This window comes from Triturus cristatus, chromosome 2_1 (genome assembly GCF_964204655.1).
Source record: "Triturus cristatus chromosome 2_1, aTriCri1.1, whole genome shotgun sequence".
Classification (NCBI taxonomy): domain Eukaryota; kingdom Metazoa; phylum Chordata; class Amphibia; order Caudata; family Salamandridae; genus Triturus; species Triturus cristatus.
In genome coordinates, this window is record NC_140581.1 from 802202281 (window position 1) to 802217754 (window position 15474).

The 15474-nt window shown below is 42.2% G+C and overlaps 1 pseudogene; it reads left to right on the forward strand.

Moving 5' to 3' along the window:
• The first annotated feature begins 7932 nt into the window (after nucleotides 1-7932).
• Nucleotides 7933-8351, forward strand: LOC146865903 (DNA replication complex GINS protein PSF2 pseudogene; annotated as a pseudogene).
• Nucleotides 8352-15474: the final 7123 nt, after the last annotated feature.

A 15474-nucleotide genomic window follows, 5' to 3' on the forward strand; every position in this document is an offset into this window, starting at 1 on the left:
TTCGCTACTGGGGACAGGAGTGTTCTTTCCTGTTGTTACCTTGGAGGGGCTAAGACTGTCGCTATTGCCATCGCTGTGTTCACGGAAGGTCTTCGCACGGGACTCAATCACCCAGGAGTCCGTGCGTGCTCACAGCTGCACCGAGGTCCGCCCTCCCGCCACTAACACTTAAATGACCTTGCGGAACCCGCTGGCGCGGGTCCCGCTTCGCTACTGGGGACAGGAGTGTTCTTTGCTGTTGTTACCTTGGAGGGGCTAAGACTGTCGCTATTGCCATCGCTGTGTTCACGGAAGGTCTTCGCACGGGACTCAATCACCCAGGAGTCCGTGCGTGCTCACAGCTGCACCGAGGTCTGCCCTCCCGCCGATTGGTTTCTGCCCCCTATTAACATTTCCACCCAACGCTGCGCGGGACGCGCGCGGGACGCCCAGGACGAAGCCCGGACAAAGAGCGGACAGTCTGGGACAGTCCGGGACAGGAGGGGGCAGGCGGGGGTCTAAGAACACATATGCCGCTTGATGTTCACCCTGTAGGCTGTATTGACTAGTATCACTGCATCCAGGTTAGTAACTGGCGCTGTGGTATAACGTGATTTTCCGGGCTGAAAGCCAAACATTGTGAAAGGTAACAGGTGCGTTGCACAGTGTGGGGTTATTTCTGTTAAGTTAGGCAACAGGCTAGGCCCGGCTCATAATGTCCAAAGCCAAACTTGCTTTAGCGACTACTACTATGGATAATTATCTAGTCAAGATGGTTGACAAGATCAACCATGAACAGAGGAAGTCTTTGGGGCGGTCGGGGCCACAAGCCACGACTCCCCCCTCACCTAATCGATCTATTCCTCTATCTATTTCCAACCAAGACGTTGGTATTCACCCAGACTATATAGATAGTTCCACCCCGGTTGCCCCAATGGATAAAGTGAGCCTGGTCAGTATAACTCCAGGGGCTTCTAATGATTTGGAATCTAGTCAAGCCACTACTTCAGATCCATTGATTCCCAGCGTGACGGCCTCGAGGCCACAAAGATTATTACGGTCGTGTAGGAATAATAGTAAGATCAATCAGCCAAAACGTGGGGGGAACCGTCCCACTAAGAGAGTTGACCCTTTATTGTCCAGTGCTGTTCGTGATCAAAAAACAGCACTGGATGGTACCACGGTTACTTTAGATAATGAGCAACTTGACTTCTTGATTAATGCCATAGATATTAAGTTTGATTTACTTGTTAAACCTCTAGTGATCAAACTTGACACAATTACAGATGAAGTAGTCAGACTGGGAGGTTTACTGGAATTACATGTCAATGCTTGCACAGGACCCAAAACTAAGGATAATGAACAGGGATTTGTTAAGACCCCCTCTAAAACTTCTAATAAGGCAATATTGACGACTATGTGCACTAATTCTAATCCTTGCCCCGGGGATGTTAGCGAGGAGGTATCTGTTGCATCTAACCCCCCCCCCCCTGCAGATGTCGGGTCGAACCAAACCTCTTCCCAGCCCAGCACTAAGGAATCAGGCGGGACCTAATATAAAAAGTCCAAATAGTCCACAGCCTGATTTACCACCGGCTTGTGCTCCTTTTGTGGCAGTTCTAACCAACGTTCCCCCAGTTAGAGAGTCTGGAAGTAACAACGACCATAGAGAATCTCATTCCTCACTAAAAAATAAGACCGTGGATTGGCTCCACCGAGAGTGTGGCTTCCCTCTAGCCCTATCAGGGGATATTTTAAGTACTAGAAGAATTAATTGGATAGGTAATTCTCGTAAGAACTGTGGAGGAGATTGTATAGTTATTAACTTCCGAAACCCACAACTTACCTCCACTGTATTGCTTAAAGCCGCATCACTCCCTACCCGAGACCAAGGTATCTCTCTACGTCCCCTTGGGTACTTCTATAGGGACTATGATATCCAATCTAATGTTGAGTACAACCGGGGGGGGAACAGAGATCTGAATATGCGTGCTGGCTTTACTGTTACCACGTCCAATAGATTCCAGTCCCTGAGAGGACTTGACTGCAACGACTGACTGGAATCCTTTTTGGCAGACCCAGGGACCGCGGATGCTTCCCTAGGAGAGGGGGGGAGCGGTGCGATCCCTCGGGTACCAGATATTGTGGGGTCTTTTGGTAAAAGCGGATCTATGGCTAATACTAATAATGATTCTGGTTGCTGTGAAGTAGGGAGTTTGGTCCTTGTTGGCAGGGAAGGGGACCACCTCACTAAGACCGTTCTACCGGCCAATAGTGGCTTGTGCTCAATCGCTTGTTGGAATGTTGCAGGACTTTTACAAAAGGATGCCTGTCTGGGTTGGTTCGATTTTATCAACACTTTTAATATAATTTGTTTGCAGGAAACCTGGTGTCTGGACCCTATTAATTACAATGGTTTCATTTCCTACCAAATGCCGGCTGTGGCCTCCACTTCGGGCAGAGCAAAGGGTGGGCTCTTGGTTTTGATTTCAGTGGAAGTACCTATCATTGTAAAGAAACATGTATTGATCGGGGTCCATTCCCAGATTCTATGGCTTTATCAGGAGCAAGGTAGAAATATCCTTTTAATACATTTTTACAATAACATTTTTGATAGTACTAGGCACCAGGTAGTGCTTGCTCTGGAGTCTGCTTTGGCAGACATTGTTACGAAGAATGACATCGTTTTTGATTTCATTTGGTTAGGGGATTTTAATACTGTTGCGTGTTCCTCCTCCGCCCACAGAGTTTGCGGTTTTGTAAATTGCTCTGGGGAGGGTGTTTCTCACTTCCCCCATAACTCTTACGGCGATTCATTGAATAAAATCTTGATGACTTATGATATGGAGATGCTGATAAATACGAAAAGTGCCTCTGGAGTAACTATTCCCACATTTACAGGCAGGAATGCAAATACTGTGATCAACTTTATTTGCATTTCCTTAAGCCTTAACCCGTGGTGTACAGCCCCTTTGGTAGTTGATCATTTACTTAGCGATCATAATTGTTTAACTATTGAGGCTGTACTCTGGAAGGTGAAGCAGGGCCCCAAAACAAGTTTAATAGCCAACATTGAACCGCACCGTCCAAATGGAACCAGAATCAGGTGGAAAGGGGATAAAGCAGATATTTTGTCTAACTCCATTATTAAAGACTGTTTTACTGATATTGTTGCTATTTTAGAGAGAGAGGAATTAACAGATGAAATTGTGCCTAAGTTTATTAATATCAATCTTATCATTGATAATAAATTCACTAAATTTTCTAAGGGCAAGACATGTCGACAAAGGGGGTGGTTTGATCATGCTAGCACCATTGCGCTTAAGGGGCTTAAAGCAGCACTGGCAGCTAATCAAAGAGATAGAGTTGCGATTAGGGAGCTTAGAGCTACCTATCAGGCTGCAGTCAAATATAGGAAGGCCGAATTAAGACAAGAGGCATGGGATAAGTTAGATCAGGCAGCCGAAACTTCGGATTCCTCCTTATTCTGGGCTACAGTTAATTGTCCTTTTTTAAAGGATGATGAAATGCCCGAATTGACGGCCAACGTTAGTGCAGAAAGTTGGGTTTCCCACTTCACCACGATTTTTGACTCGGATAAACCAAGGGATGTGTGTGGAGACGGCTGGCCAGTCGTTCCTTTAGACATATCCATTGCCGAAGTCCAGGATAGTATTACTGCTAGTAGGGGTGGGAAGGCCCAAGGGCCCGACGGGGTGCCCGTAGATGTGTATAAAAAAGAACCGGAGCTATGGGGCCCGCTATTAACTAACGTGTTTAATGTCGCTGTTTGTAATGGTGCCCCACCAACCTGGGAGGAATCCATTATTATTCCTATCTATAAGAAGGGAGAGAGGAGGGACGCAAAGAACTACCGTCCGATCTCCCTTCTTGATTCCTCTGTGAAAATCATGAGTAGGTTGCTTCTGGTTAGACTAGAAGAATGGGCCGAATTGAATAACATATTGGCTAATTCTCAATTTGGTTTTAGGAAGGGACGCGGGACCGTTGAACAGTGTCTTAACCTAGAATTATTAATTGGGAAGTATACGAAGGCCAAGAAAGGTTCCCTCTTTCTCTGCTTCGCAGATTTGAGCAGTGCCTTCGATATGGTGAACCATAACATCTTATGGGTGAAATTACTTGAAATGGGGGCACCTGAGGGCATTGTCTATTTCTTGGCCCGGTTATATGCCAATTTAAGTTCAAGTGTCCGCTACGGCCCAGGAGGGGAGCGCACCCCAAAGTTTAATATTCGGCATGGCATTAGACAAGGGTGTGTGCCTGCCCCTTTACTTTTTACTCTCTTTATCAATGAGGTAGACTCCGTTTTAAAGACAGTTGCGGCAGATGCACCAAAAATTCACGATTTTTATGTCCCAGTTTTACTCTATGCGGACGATGCCGTGATTTTGTCCAGGACCCCTATTGGCCTACAACGCCTAATGGATAGGTTTTCCCTGTTCATTAATGAAAGAAAGCTGTTGATTAACAAAACGAAAACTTTTGTTATGGAATGTGGTCTGGGTCGTAAAAAACCCCACCCTTATTTTATTGATGGGCATAAGGTGCAAACGGTGGACTCTTTCAACTACCTTGGTATTACTTTTTCTAAGGCAGGTAGTTGGACCAGCAAGATCACCCACGTTAGGGCTAGAATGGTGAAATGTGCCCACTGGGTGTTCAAGTTTGCAACCAAAATAGGGGACAAACGGATTAAAGATATGTTAAAAATCTATCAAATGAGATGTCTCTCAATTGCCCTTTATGGTGCTGGTGTGTGGGGGCATGTTATGGCTGGGAGTCTACAAGCGGAGGAAAATCTCTTCCTTAAAAGACTCCTATGTTTACCTATATCGGCCTCTACCGATTTGGTGCACAGGGAGTTTGGAATTCAACACCTCTCAGATTTAATCGCCCACATACCACTAATGCTGTGGCGCACAATCTGGATAAAGGAAGAGACCTCTTTAAATAGCGCCATCATTAAAGATTGCCTTTCTATTGATAACCATCTAAAGATTCCATGGATCAAATTCGTTACCCGTTGTTTTTTAGAGAATTATGGTCTCAATCTAAGAGGGGATTGTTATGTCGCCTCTAGCCTGTCGAAAAATGAGATGAAGTCTGTTTTTATGAGCCACAAGTCCGAGAGGCGTGAGAGGGCCAGTGGTAATTTAACTACTTGTTTGCTGTACGGAAGATTTTGTGAGACGGCAGGCTATCAACCGTATTTGAGCTTTGTAACCAGACCATCCCATCGGTTCGTATGGACGAGACTACAGTTTGGGATAGTGCACCATTTGGTGGCCTTCCCTTGTACCAAAAAACATCCGATATGCCCATGCGACAATATCACTGCGCAAAGCACCATGCACTTTTTACTGTTGTGTAAACTTTATGGTAATTTCCGCTCAGCTTTTTTAAAACCTATTTTTAAGAAGTATGGAGTTAGAAATGTACAAGATTCTATGAAACTGTTTTTTAACCCGCCATCTGATGTATGCTTTTTTACTGCTACCTTTCTTCTTCAAGCCATCAAAGCAAGGCCTAGTATGATCTTTTAACTGTTTTTAAAATTGTATTTTACCTGTCTGATTGATGTTTGTAGTGTAAAGGTTTGCTTTTAGGATCTGTTATTTTGTTTTTTTTGTATTTACATGATGGTTGTTTTTGTAATGTAATGTATGTGCTTTTATGGACTTTATGTTTAAGCTCCGAATAAAGCCTTATGAAATGAAAATGAGTGTGTAATAGGTTGTGGTGACATTGGAATGTCTGTTTGAGAATGGAGGAGTACTTTTGAGCACAGGTAAAGAGACAGGATTTTATCCTTCAGAGTTAAACATTTTGGTTTCTTATATGCAGAGACAAATTATTTTCCATTGTGACTCAAGAGCAGTACTTTGGAGCACAGACATTGACAGTGGCTTTTATCCTCCAGTGCTAACCTTTTGTAGTTTTCATATATATGTGTGGCAAATAACTCTGTGAGACAACACGATGTGTAAGCATCAGGCAGCAAAAACTATTGTTGGTAGGAGTTTCACAACTAACTGTTTGTAGATAACACTGAGTTGAGTTGCATGCAGTCTATTGTTGAGGCAAATTGAGACTGTGAAAATGAAACATTAGTTGTGAAAACTTTACTGTTCTTGAACATTGTTAACTGCTAGAATACTCAGATACCAGTGTTAGGTAGGAATCTCTTACATGTTATTGTATTTGATGTTGGTATTCATTACTCAGTTGGTGTTTAAATGGTATCTTGTAGTTGTCATAACTTGTTCCCTGCACTCTTATGCCAACCAAAAGGGGGAACGTCTGGTGGACTTTCTAGTGTTCGTCTGAGCTTTCGAACCTTGAGCTATCTGAATGTTAATTTTTTGCCTCTTGGACAATATTCTCAAATTCTATTTCATTCCTGGCTTTGTGAAAACCTGTTTGCTGTTCCAACTACAGACTCCAATTCATAGAATGTTCTGCTCACTGCTTTATCATCGCCATTTATTGCAGGCCAATGATATGTGGAGGAATCAGCATACCTGTCGCCGCCAAGTACTAAATTGTTCTGAGGCATGTGATCATTAATGAGTTCTTTTAAATATCTGCTTACATCCGTCTAGCTTTGGTCATCGTAGCAATGTTCTCACAGTGCTTCTGTTTGGTTAACCTGTTGCTAGAAATTCCAAATTCCTGAGCTATTGCTATCCTTGTTTCGTGAAATTGCACTGTTTTCCAGTGTGTTATAGACTCTTGAACTATAACTGCCTTCTAGTGTTCTGTTGCATTCTGAGCCTTCATTATTTTGTAGTGCTTCTTAGTTTCCTGAACTTCGTATGTACTGCAATGTTACCTATTTCTCATTTGGTACTATTGCAGTGCTTCCTGATTGTCTTAACTTTCATTTCTCCTATGCCTTTCTGTTCACATTCCCTTTCCTTCCCCTGTGTCCTTAGTTTCAAGAGGTCTGCTGCTCTATTCCTGATGATTTTGTTGCTGGTTTCCTACAGAGGTGTGTTTGCTTGATTTCTGGCAAGTGTAGCTTTTACCCCTTCTTTCTTGTTACGCACAATTCCTCTCTAGCTCCTTGTCTATTGTGTCATTGTATTTAGTTTTACATCCTATTACTGCTTCTCTTGTTCCTCTGTGATCACCAGGACACAGTTGATAACTTTAGTGGTGTTTCTCATACACTGTATCATGTTTATGATAACTTTAATACCATTGCCATGGGGGCAACTCATCAGACCCTGCCTTTGCATATTTACTGAGTATGTGGCTATTTGCAGTCAAAATATGTAACACCATGTCTGTGGGAGGAGCTGTCTGAGCCTTGTATAATCATGGGGAGATTCTCAGTTCTTCACCCTACATGTCCTTTACTATACATTTTCTTTGTATGTGCTGTATGTCTTGAGTGTTATTATGAATGCTGGATTGCCTACTGATGGAACTCTGTTTCTGAGTTTAGAGTTTCTTTATTACTTTGTGCCTAGCTTCCCCACTAAATCCCTTTTCTTCTGTACTTTGCTAAGTGATACTGGACAACATGATTATCAATATTCTCTTTACTTTGTCTACCCTGCCATGAGTCCTTGCCAGACTCTTGACAGTAGTTCCTCCTTATTAGCTAGGCAGCTACTACCTGGTTCTCCATGCTACCTGCAGTGGTAGTCGATGCTGCTGGAACGAGAGCTTTTCAGAACATGCTGCTTCCTGTGAATCAATTCTGAAAAGGGCCTGGGCACTTATAAAAGTGACCCTGAAAGTATGAGGTGAAAAGTGTGAAAACAGCATATTGGAGTAGTCGAAAAACTAATTTTGATATTCAACCATGAAAATAGTGGCTTGGTAAGTTTGTCTGTTCCTTTCAATTGACTGAAAGGGTTATTTGGTGTATTTCCTAGATGCGTTTTCTCTCTTCTGTTCAAAGATGATTCTTTACCGCCCATGGACCACTTGGAGGTGGAATTCCTGGCAGAAAAAGAGCTGGTAACCATCACTCCGAACTACAGCCTGGAAAAGGTGTATCTGATCGGGGGGACCTGGGCCAATTTAACACTGGTGTGCCAGTGGATGTTCACCTTTGGTTGGCAATTAGTTTGAAACAGCATCAGAAGTGTTGAATTATTCCCTCCGGATGGATGGACATCTAAAAACTGGAAGAAATCCGGGATGGAGGGCAGACGGAGGGCACATTTACCCTAATGCCAAGCCCCTACTATACGGAACTCACCAAGCTGCTGCTAAACCCCTCCTCTAATGGAAATGAACACCATTGGGACATTCTTTACACAATCCTTAAACCACATGTACAAACTTTGGGAAACCTTCAACCGAGAGAAGAGGGCCAGTCTCAGGACTACTAATTTGTGAAGCTGAAGGCTTTAACTCACGATGCACATTGTTTGAAAAGTTATGTCCATAAGCAGGAATTGGTTCTGCCTCCTTTCAATATTTGAAGGAGCCAGAGCTATATAATTGAGTGTAATAGCGCCCAAGGCTACTGTAAAACCAGCTGATACTGCTCTGCCCTGGATTTGCTTGTAGTCATAGGAACAGATATCAATATGTGACAACTCACTCTTGAGAATTTGGTGATTCCTGTATGGTCCGGACTTCTTGTGTTTTCATTATTGATGGTCCCAATAATTGTCTACTTTTCAAATTCACATATGATAAGTTCCTCTTATCAAACTCATAGCAATTCCAAGATTTATATTTTCAATATGAGATTTGAACAAAGCACTTGATATTAGTATGTTTTCATTACAAGACCATGCTTTCTCTGATTTCTGCAATTATCATTCAATTAAATCTCCTAAGTTGATACTCAACTCAGTGTTTATGCTCTATCTTGTGGTAGAATTCAACTACCATTTATGCAGAGATTCATGTTACTTGCCATGCAGCACAGTATCTCTACCAGAAATGCTGTGATTTATTAAATATGTAGTTTGCGTTTTAAATATAAAACCAATTCACATACTTGTACACAGGGAAGCTAACCATTTACTATACTCTTTGCGCATCAGGTTTCTGATTAGTTTGGCTGCAGCATAATTTTGAAAACGTTAATACTCTTGTTTTATACTTTGCAAATACGTGGCTTGCTTTTCAAGAAGAAACATCTACTCAAAACATCTAGAGACAAATAATGAAGTAAATTAGGTGAATGCATCATCAACATGATGTTTAACAAGTCTGTAATGGATCACAAAGATGAAAAAAATAGGAAACTTTCCATTTTCAAATTTGTAGTATTACTAGCATGAAATAAGCACTGGCAAAGCTAATAGTTCTGGCATTGGCTGCTATCCTTTGGATTTTGTCAATGCTTGTTTTGTTTTATGTTTTATGTAAAACCTTATTGTCGTGGGAGCTCGCAGGCCCTCACCAACATAAAAAATAGCTAACAACAAAACTCTTTTTAGCCTTAAAAACACACATTGACAAGTAATAGAAACAATTGTGCGGAACGTCCTTCTTCTGAAATAGTAAAATGATGTCACTGACCAGTAAAGTAAGCCTATGGCTTAAGCGGGCTGGCCATTGCACCTTGCTGTTTGCTGTAGCTGGCAGAGTAAACATGTAAGTTACACAACAACAGTCGAGTGGATGAAGATGGCTGGCAGAAAGTCGCTATAAACTAGTGTATAATCCATATAATTTTAAAAAATCAAAAGCTCTTGACCCTGACCTACAAGGCATTATGAGTAGATTGCAATCAAAAGATGTTGAGGGTGTTTGGAGACAAAATACGAAATTCTACTTATCTGAGGGGAACAAGTTAAAAGAATGTCTCAACAATGGCAAAATCACTTGTTATGAAGGGACAATCTTTCAATATATCTAGATAGATTTTTTTCTAGCATCTCCATGATTATGGAAATAAAGTTAGGAAAAGCAAACCTAGTGTAATCTTGGGGATTGATAAATAGTGCAAGGCATTGGCATTCTATGTTGATAAATATTTTGAATGTTCTTAATTTGTGCCACAGAATTAAAGGCAGCCAACAAATTGTGATGGTGATGGTTATTATGCTGGATACAAGAGTGCAGTATTGTCTATAAAAGTACTGTTTTGAGGAAATTGTAGCCTGCATGTTGTGCTTCCACAATCTTACCACGGACAGTGTTAGTATGGTCTCATCTTCCTCATTGACAACTCTAAACCCTCATCAAATGGACTGCAAAATGAGACGGTCCCTTTCCTTTGTCCTGTTATTTTCTGTGGATAGGTTTTCGTAATCTTCGTATTAAGGGGCTTTGCATAACTTGAAAAAAAAAGGTGGGCGGTGCCCTTGCGCCCTCTAGTGGCAGCCGCTGCTGCTTGGAGCAACATTGTGGATCACTATTTGGCAGCACTGAGCAGCCTCTCAATATCTTTTTCCTGGAAGATTTCAATCACCTGTTCTAAAACATTCAGATAAGATTATTGCAACCTTATACTGAAACAGGGTAGGAAAGTATGTTGGGGCTGAACCACTTATAAATTGAAATACATTTTTATGGCTTACTTAAATCCACTTTTTTTTTATTCAAGCATGAGACCTTGGGTAAGTTTGGCATGTTGTTTGAGTGGGTTGTAAACCCTGCTCAGGCAACTGCCACAATTCCTGTCAGGGTGAACCATTAAAATCACCAAATCAACCTGTGCTTGGTCATTGGTAGCTTGCCACAAAGGTAGAAAGACAGTGCTTAGTTTGGAAAACAATAAGTGCCAGGTCTCTTGTCATGAGGGCAATGCAGATTGCACCACACATTGCCCCTACCATGGTGCCAATGATAGTAACACCACAACTACTAACCATCACAATCCTACACGTGTGACAAATCAGACTATTTCAGGCCACAAAGCTATAAGAATGGCTTGGGCAGCAGGAAATTGTAATTTATAATGTATATTGAATTAATAACTAACTATTGTTGTGGTCATCATTCAATTATCCAGACAGCACCACCTTGAGGTAGACTGTCACAAGAACCAGTGTTGACAATTAAGTGCCGGTGCCAAGTCCCGGAAACCAGAGGCTCAAATTAAGCACTGCAGAAAGGTTTAACTTAGAGGCAATGTGTTAAGTATTAATGCAGCACACAAACATTAATACATTGAACACACAATACAAGAAAAATTCCCACACCAATTTAGAAAAATAGAGTATATTTTAATAAATTATTTGACACCAAAATGACATAAATCCACCGGAGTAATGAATCTTTAGGTTAAGGTAACAACTAGCCCCTAAAAGATCAAAGTACCAACCCAGTGGACATCTAGTCACTCAAGAAAAACATGACCTACCACAATGGAATGTGGGTCAGATGCAAGAAGTTAGTTGGACCCGGTCAGCATTTACCTTCAAACTCAGAACACATTTTGGGGAAAATATCAGAGAAGGTAAAGTTCAGCTGGGCAAGGCTGCAGGCGAAGTCCGAGGAGGAGGCATCATCATCATGGAGTCACTGGATGAAGTCACTGTGAAGATTTCTACATTTGGATTTAGTCTTTTTCTTTAAGTTGAAAACTTCCAGTGGGATGGAGCTGCAAGCTGTAGCCCATGATGGCTCAATGAGGCTGAATACTCCATCTGTGAAGGACCCTTGAACGGGATTTGCTGTTGTGGAGAAGAAGGTAGAGGGCACTGATGCCATGTCAGGCCAACCGGTGCTGCACCTTGGGCCTATTAATGAGTAGGTAGGTCCTGGTCTCCTCTTGGATCTCAGAGCACTTTTTAGCAAAAAATATTCTAAGTCCCAATTTTGTTATTTTGGCTATCTGGGCACCTTTTGTAACACATCCAAGGATCCAGGACTGGAGCTGCAGATCCCACAGCAGGCAGAGTTCGGGTGCTGGTTTCAAGATTGTTGGAACCTGCTCTGTCCCTAGGTCTCTGATCAGAAGGCAAGCCAGCTATCCCTTAGAGTCATTCTGGTGGTCCTGAGTTCAATATGCAGGTCTAGTCCTTCTCACTTAGGTAAGATGGCAGCAGGGCAGGAAAGTGGCAGTCCTTCCTGCAGCAAAGGGGCACAGCAGTCTTTCTTATGAGCCTTCCACAGGCCTAAATATGTACTGAAGAGATGGGTCTGAGGGCCCATTATTTATACCTTGTGCCCACTTCGAAGTAGGAAAAAGTTCTGGACGCTTCCCACCCACTGAGGTGTCAAGAATCCTCTTCCTTTCTGCCCTGGCTCCAGCTTGTCTGGAGACAAAAAATACGTTAAAAACCATTTGTGAATGTGTTCAGGCAAGGTCTTTGTTATGTGTAAATGTAGTGAGTGACCGCTCCACCCCCTCTTTAATTCAGAGTGGCCCATACTTGCCAACACATATCTTCCCTTTGTCTGATTGTCTGGGAGCAATACCAAAGGACCAACTGCCAGCTACACCTAGTCCAGGGATCCAGGGAGAGGCTGCAGGCACCAAATGGTTAGTACAAGAAAAGGACAACTTTCTAAAAGTGGCATTTGAGTTTGTGACTTAAAGTGTGATATTACCATTAAAGTGGGCTTTTAATTACAATTCCTTAAACCCCTAACTTGACCTGTCTACCTGCTCCCAATTCGAAGTTATCCCTCACTAAATGTAAAAAGTCAACCCAATGTTATCCCTTTAGGAGTTTTCACTACCAGGACATGTAATACTTAACAGTACTTGTCTAACTTTTATATACACTGCACCCTGCCTTCTAAGCTGTGCAGGGCCTACGCTAGGGCTGATGTTTATATATTAAAATGGAAGGTTTAGGTCTGGAAAAAAGGTTTATCTTGCCAAGTCAAAATGGCTGTTTAAAACTGCACACACAGGCTGGAAGGGCAGGGTAGGCCTGAGAGATGTATTACAGGGTTAGTTAATTAGGAGGAACAATCAGTGGTGTAAGCCCACTACTAGCATTTAATTTACAGGTCCTGGGCACATGGGGTAACACTTTATTAGGGATTTACAACTAAATTAAGTCTTCCATTTGAGTGTATGCGAATTCGACCAGGTTAAGGGGAGAAACCACAAGCACTTTAGAACTGGTTAGCAATGGTTAAGTTCACAAAGTCCTGAGATCAAGAAGAAAAAACAAATTCACCAAAAAATAGAATTGCTAAAGGCAAAAGATTTGCGGGTAACCCTACAGAGAGGGCTAGGTCCAACAAACACCCAGTCATTTGACCCAAGACCAGGCTGCAGGCACCAAATAATTAGGACAGGAAAATGCAAACTTTCCAAAGGTTGCATATTCAAAATTGTAGCTTAATATTGGACTTTACCACCAAAAATTATTTTAATTAGTTCTACCACTCCCCAATAAACAGTTATTTTATTTTTTTGTTTTTTGTTTTCAGTTAGCACTTACTAAATGTAATAAGTAACCCAAAGTTATCCTATGGGAGAAGTAGGCCTCACAGTTGTGAAAAATGAATTTAGGTGTTTTTCACTACTAGGACATGTAAAACCTAAAAGCACATGTCCAACATTGTTATTACAATGCACACTTCCCTATGGACTATCTGGGGCCTACCACAGGGGTGACTTATATGTAATAAAAAGGGAGTAGTAGGCTTGGCAAGGAGATTATATTGCCAAGTTGAATTGACAATTTAAAACTGCAGTCAGGCTGGAGTTAAGTGTGTGGCGCAATACGTGCTATCACCTCACTAGTAGCGTTTAATCTACCAGCCCTTAGAATATGGTGTATCACTATACTAAGGGCTTCTACATAAATTAAATATGCCAAGCAGTTGTAAGCCAATTTTACCATGCTTTAGGAAGTGAGCACAAGCACTTTGGCACCAGTTAGCAGTTGTAAAGTGCACAGAGTCCAAAGGCCAACAAAAACGAATTCTGCAAAAATAGGAGGGGTGAAGGCAAAATGTTTGAGGGTGACAATGCATAGAGGGCTAAGTAAATGAGACCTGCACAGGAAAACCTGTCAAGTTCTTACATTTCCATCCTTACACAGAATCTTAAACCCACATTTTCTGAAAGGGACAATCTAATCCATTTAAGGTTGCATGCAAGCTGCAAATTCATAACTTATTTTTCTCTTTCTCAAAAGCCTTTCCATGCACCCATTGAAATATGAGTGATTTCCATATCATCTACCACCATGAAAATAGAATCTGTAGATATTGCTTATGACAACCCACATATTTCTATGTGTGTTGCCTTAAGAGTATTCCAAGGACCCACCCAACATTAGTTCACTTCATTAACTCTAAAGCCACCACTCTATCAGCAATGGTTCCTGTAGGCTGACTTTTATGGCATCACCCTCCCAACAGTGATACAGCCTCATTTAGTTCAATGTCATTACCCTCCAATGGACCAGCAAAGCTTTTATCCCACAGGTGCACTAAAGGCTGTCATTGGTATGAAACATATGCATCAACCATTTAACAAAGGCTCAGGCCATTTGAAATTAACAGTATTTCTCTCTCACAGACCTGCATCATTCTCTCACCAATAGGGCCACCACCACCCATTTCTGTGGGATCAAATGTCTAAATCACCATCTAACCAACCGTTCTCTTCAATTGACTTACAACACTTCATGCCGCAGCATCACACTCTAAACAATGAAACACATGTATTGGCCTCAAAATAGCACATCACCCAAACACTGATTGACCTTAATTGATTTCAATAGTATCACTCTCACAAACCTTCATCAGCCTCCCAACATCGGTTTACTTTCCTTAAATACGCCAGACGTGTATTAGAGACAGGCTGCAAGGCACACAGAGCAGTAAATGTAGAGAATTGTCCACTTTCTAAAAGTAAGCACAAGAAGATGATGGACAGAGCGCTGAAACTTTTCAGACACTCACCCCCAGTCACAGATCTGGGTTGAATCCATCATCGTTCTTTAGCTCACTTCGCCATCCCAGTTCAGACACAGTTATATGCAAATCAGTCTTGACCCTGTGCATAATGGAAACAGTCCAGCCCGAACTGCCAAGCCATGTCTTCCCTGGACTGGAAGCAAGCATCCAGGGACCAGTTTTGGACTAATACCCCTCATCAACAAGGCTAGCTTGAATCCAGTGAAAACGCGAGCAGGGCACCCACATAGGGGCCAACCCTGCAAACTTAGGGCAAACAAAGCAAACATAAGGAGGTGATGGACAGAGTGCTGAAAATTTTCAAACACTCACCCCCAGTCACAGATCTGGGTTTAATCAATCATCGTTCATTAACTCACTTCTCCACCACAGTTCAGACACAGCTATATGCAAATCAGTCCTGACCCTGTACCTCATGGAAACAGTCCAGTCTGAACTGCTGAGCCATCTCTTCCCTGGACCAGAAACAAGCATCCTGGGACCAGTTTGGGGGTAACACCCCTCATCAGCCAGGCTAGCTTAAATCCAGTGGCGAAGTGAGCAAGGGACACATGTCTGGGCATACCCTGCCAACTTAGGGCGAACAAAGATAACACAAGGAGATGATGGACTGAGTGCTGAAACTTTTCAAACACTCACCCCCAGTCCCAGATCTGT